At 39.8% G+C, this 5,809-nt stretch overlaps 1 non-coding gene across 1 annotated transcript; it reads right to left on the reverse strand.

Annotated features, from left to right (window-relative positions):
- Nucleotides 1-755: 755 nt before the first annotated feature.
- LOC113776641 lies at nt 756-862 on the reverse strand. Its single transcript, XR_003469128.1, has one exon. It is a non-coding gene; the product is annotated as a small nucleolar RNA R71 (small nucleolar RNA).
- Between the last annotated feature and the right edge of the window lie 4,947 nt (nt 863-5,809).

Genomic DNA, 5,809 nt, shown 5'->3' on the forward strand with positions numbered 1-5,809 from the left:
GGTATATCGGATTTAACAAACTCTTCAGAACCAGGGTGAATCTAGTAACCCATTGCACATCTAGAGTCCCTGCTCCAGTACTAGAATTAACACGACACTGCTTCTGTTGGCAATTAGGATTATTAATATTATTATTCTTCAGGGTCGACACCTGTCAATTTTTGGCGCCGTTGCCAGGGACTGGTCAGTGAATTATTTGTTTCTTTTTTAGTTCATTTTATTTTTGGTATTTTTACTAGTTTATGCCTCATTCTTCCCACACAGGTAAATTGATATACGACCCTAAAGTGGAGAAGACAGCACGTAGACAAAGACAAGAGACCAAGAAATGCAAGAAAGGACAGTCATCTACTGCAAGCGATTCAGAACAAGAAGAGTATATGATGATAAACAACAGGACACTAAGGGAGTTGGCTGCTCTTGACTTAACTCAGCAGCCACTTTGCATTACCTTCCCTAATCTGAATGAAAATACCTCTTTTGAGTTAAAATCTGGATTAATTCATCTCTTACATTCTTTTCATGATCTTTCAGGTGAAGAGCCTCATAAGCATCCATAAGAATTTGAAGTAGTGTGCTCAAGTACGAAACCTCCCGAGGTGACTGAAGAGTAGATTAAACTGAGAGCATTTCATTTCTCTCTCAAGGACTCGGCCAAGGATTGGTTGTACTACCTACCGGCAGGTAGTATTACCACCTAGGTGCAACTGAAGAAGAAATTTTTGGAGAAGTACTTTCCTGCCTCCCGAACTGCTAGCTTGAGAAAAGAGATATGTGGCATTAAGCAGCAGCCAGGGGAGACCTTATATGAGTATTGGGAGCGGTTCAACAAATTATGCACTAGATGTCTCCAGCATCAGATAAGTGACCAGTTGTTAATTCAATATTTTGACGAGGGTCTTACTTTGTCTGACAGGAACATCATTGACGCCGCAAGTGGTGGGACACTGGTGAATAAAATTCCTGGAGAGGCATGGGAGTTGATTGAGGAAATGGCGCACAACTCATAATAATTCGTCCTTAGAGATAATGTCCCTACTCGTCAAGTGAATGAGGTGGAAAGTTCGTCTATTCAACAGCAGTTATCGGAGCTGACTTCAATTGTCCGACAATTGACTGTAGGAAATGTACAACAAGTTAAGGTTTGTGGGATCTGTACCAACATGGGACATGCTACTGATTTATGCCCAATGCTTCAAGATAAGAGTCCTGAACAAGTCAACATGGTTGGCAACGTGCCCGCGCCAAGGAGGCAATATGATCCATACTCCAACACCTACAACCCGGGATGAAGGGATCATCCGAACTTTAGCTACGGAGAGAACCACCAGCAAAATTTTGGTCCGAATACGTTGCCAGGGTCCAGCATCAATATCAGCCAAAGGCCCATCCTGCATTCTCTAATGGAGAAAGCTCCTTGGAATATTTGGTCAAGAGTTTGGTCGAAAGTACCATCCAACTCTAGCAAAGTATTGCTCAATTCTAACAGGAGACAAGGTCCGGCATGAAAAATCTAGAAAATCGGGTAAGTCACATGGCAACTGCAATTAACTGTCTAGAGTCTCACATTTTTGGGAAGTTGTCATCTCAACCCGAAACAAACGCAAAGAACATGAGTGTCATGACCTTGAGAAGCGGTAAAAAAGTTGAAGGGTCCCGGCCAGTAGTCCCTAAAGATAACAGTGAGGAGAAAATAGAAAAGGATCTTGACCAAGAAGAAGGGGGAAATTCAAATCCCAAGATAATCTCTGACTCTCTTATAAATCATAAGTCTCACACTCCACCTTTTCTTAGCAGGTTAGAGAAGCGAAGGAAACCAGAGAAGGAGAAAGAGATTCTGGAGATGTTCAAAAAAATGGAGATAAACATCCCCCTGTTGGACGCAATCAAACAAGTACCAAGGTATGCAAGATTTCTGAATTGTACACCAATAAGAGGAGAGTAAGGGGTGATGAGAGAGTGGTAATGGGAGAGAACGTATCAGCTGTACTCCAAAGGAAGCTCCCATCCAAGTGTGGGGATCCAAATATGTTCATGATCCCATGTAAGATAGGAAATACTACAGCTAAGAAAGCAATGCTAGATCTGGGAACATCTATAAATGTAATGCCTAAAATTATTATGCTTCCTTAAATCTTAGGCCATTAAAAGAAACTAGCATCATAATTCAATTAGCGGACCGTACTTATGCTTATCCGAATAGGCTAGTTGAAGATGTCTTAGTGCAGGTAAATGAATTAGTGTTTCCAACTGATTTCTATGTCCTAGATATGGGAGATGAAAAGTCTGTGAATCCGTCACCTATCCTGTTAGGTAGACTTTTCTTGAATACTGCTGGGACTAAAATTAATGTAAATAAGGATACTTTGTCAATGGAGTTTGATGGGGAGATTGTGCATTTCAATATTTTTGACGCCATAAGATACCCTGAAAAATCTAACTCAGTTTTTGCTTTGAGTGTCATTGACCCACTTGTGCAGAGAGTTTTTGAGTTTGATGGTAAGAATGAATTGGAGATAGTTTTGACTAAGTATCTTGAGTTGGAAGCAACTCCAGATGTAGAACTGAGTGATGAACTACGACATATGGTTGAAGCATTACACTCACTTCCATCTATTTCCCCAAGGTATGAGTTTGCTTCCCTTTTTACAGCAGAAACTCATCAAAAGTTATTGCCTTCTATTGTACAGGCACCAGAGTTAGAGTTCAAACCCCTCCCGCGCCATTTGAAGTACGTGTTCTTAGGAGATAAGGAGATGCTGCCAATCATTATCTCTGCATACTTGTCACCTGGTCAGGAGGATAAACTGGTTCGACTTCTTCGAGATCATAAGGAGGCGATTGGATGGACCCTTGCAGACATTAAAGGAATCAGTCCCTCCTTATGCATGTACTTGATTAGGCTAGAAGAGGATGTAAAACCAGTGAGACAGGCTCAGCGAAGGTTAAACCCATTGATGATGGAAGTGGTTAAAAAGGAGATCCTTAAACACCTGGATGTAGGCATTATTTTCGCTATCTCAGATAGTCCCTGGGTAAGCTCCGTTCAAGTAGTTCCAAAGAAGGCAGGAGTGACAGTAGAGGAAAACCAAGAAGGCGAAATGGTCCCAATTAGGAAGCCTACGAGATGGCGCTAGTGCATTGATTATCGAAAATTGAAGTCCATAATAAAAAAAGACCACTTTTCCCTGCCCTTTATTGACCAAATGCTTGAAAGGTTGGCTAGTCGACTTTATTATTATTTTTTGGATAGCTTTTCAGGTTATTTCCAAATTGCTATAGCACCGGAGGACCAAGAAAAGATCACTTTCACCTGCCCATTTGGTACTTATGCTTACCGAAGAATGCCTTTCGAGCTTTATAATGCCCCACCAACCTTCCAAAGATGTATGGTAAATATTTTCTCTGAATATATAAAAAAGATTATTGAGGTATTCATGGATGATTTTAATGTCTATGGTAATAGCTCTGATGAATGCCTCGATAATTTAGGTTTGATTTTGAAAAGATGCATAGAAACTAACTTAGTGCTCAATTGAAAAAGTGTCACTTCATGATAGAGTACGGTATAGTTCTAGAGCATGTGGTGTCAGCTAAAGGTATAGGGGTAGATAAAGCAAAGATAGATCTTATTTCTACTTTACCTTACCCCGTGAGTGTATGAGAGGTGCATTTCTATTTGGGTCATGTAGGATTTTATCGGAGATTCATCAAAAAAATTTCAAAAGTTAAAGCGCTGTTGTTCAAGTTATTGTAGAAGGAAGTGACCTTTGACTTCAACAATGAGTGCAAAATGGCGTTCGACAAACTGAAGGAACTTTTGACATCACCACCCGTCATTCAACCCCCAAATTGAAACCTCCCATTCAAGATAATGAGCGACGCAAATGACTATGCAGTGGAGGCTGTACTGGGGCAAAGAGTTGGCAAAACAGCACATGCGATCTACTATGCATCAAAAGTTTTGAATGGAGCTTAGCTTAATTATTCTACCACTGAAAAAGAATTATTGGCTGTTGTTTTTGCCTTAGAAAAGTTTAGGTCTTATTTATTGTGTGCGAAAGAAATAATTTTTTCTGATCATGCAACATTGCGGTACTTGTTGACCAAGAAGGATGCAAAACCAAGGTTAATTAGATGGATTCTGCTGCTCCAAGAATTCGACTTGAAGATTCGAGATAAGAAGGGGGTGGAGAATCTAGCTGTTGATCACTTGAGCCGTTTGCTCACGGCTAAGGAGGATCTCCCACTGAGGGAGACTTTTTCCTAAGAACTATTACTTTTTGTTAATTTTTCTATTACTTGGATTGCTGATATTGTAAACCTTTTAGTGACCAATCAAGTACCTGCAGGTTGACCAAAGGTTAAGAGGGACAAATTGAAGAGTGATGCTAAGTATTATATTTGGGATGACCCCTACCTTTGGAAGTAATGTTCGGATCAGGTGTTAAAACGGTGTGTAAGTGCACATGAATTTCATTCTATACTCATTTTTTGTCATTCTTTTGCATGTGGAGAACACTTTGGACCTAAGAAAATAGCTCGTAAAGTGTTAGAAAATGGCTTCTACTAGCCTACCCTTTTTAAAGATGCATATTTATTCTGCAAGTCTTGTGATAGATGCCAAAGGGTAGGGAATATTTCGCGTAGAGATCAAATGCCTCAAACTCCTATGTTTTTTGTTGAAATTTTTTATGTTTAGGGTATAGATTTTATGGGTCCTTTTTTCTCATCCTATGGTTTCTTATATATCTTGCTTGCTGTTGACTATGTATCCAAATGCGTGGAGGCGAAAGCCACCCGAACTAATGATTCTAAGGTGGTTGCAGAGTTTATTAAATCTAACATCTTTGTTCACTTTGGAATGCCAAGAGCTATGGTGAGTGATAGGGGAACACATTTTTGCAACAAGACAATTGCTACTTTATTCCGCAAATATGATGCGCTCCATAAGGTATCCACATCTTACCACCCGTAGACGAATGGTCAAGTTGAAGTGTCAAATAGAGAGATTAAATTGATTTTGGAGAAGATGGTTTGTCCGGACAGGAAAGATTGGAGTTCAAGACTGGAATATGCACTATGGGCGTATCGAACAGCATACAAAACTCCAATTAGGATGTCACTCTATTCATTAGTATTTGAGAAGCCATGCCACATCCTAGAGGAATTTGAGCATAGGGCATTCTGGGCTATTAAACAGTACAATATGGATCTCAAGGAAGTCGGAGTGCATAGGAAGCTTCAATGCAGGAGTTGGAAGTATTGAGGAATGAAACTTATGAGAATGCACTCATTTATATGGAGAAAAGAAGAATTTTTAATGATCAACAAGTCTCGAGAAAAGCGTTTGTGGTTGGGTAAAAAGTTCTTTATCACTCGAGGCTAAAATTTTTCCCAGGTAAGTTGCGTTCTTGGTGGATTGATCCGTTTCAAGCCACTAATATTTTTTATTTTAGTGTAGTCAAGATCCAAAGTTTAAAGACAGAAAAAAAAATTCGTGGTGAATGGCCATCGTTTGAAACATTATCATGAAGGATTTTCCATTGAGGAAGTCGAGTTCATGCAACTCGAGGATCAAATTTATTCTGCTTAAGAGTTCTGACCAAATCTAACCAAAGACATTAAAGAAAGGCGTTGTTTGGGAGGCAATTCAAGGCTCTTTGTTTCGGTTTTCTTATATTTCTGGAGTTTTTGTTAAGTGCTAGTTGCGTTTAATGATTTGTTGCTTTTGTGGCAGGAAGCTGGTAGTTAAGCCTGCCTGCGTCTAGTGGTCACGCCTAAGGATGAAATTTCTAATTAGACAGAC

Source organism: Coffea eugenioides, chromosome 6, assembly GCF_003713205.1.
Source record: "Coffea eugenioides isolate CCC68of chromosome 6, Ceug_1.0, whole genome shotgun sequence".
Taxonomy (NCBI): Eukaryota; Viridiplantae; Streptophyta; class Magnoliopsida; order Gentianales; family Rubiaceae; genus Coffea; species Coffea eugenioides.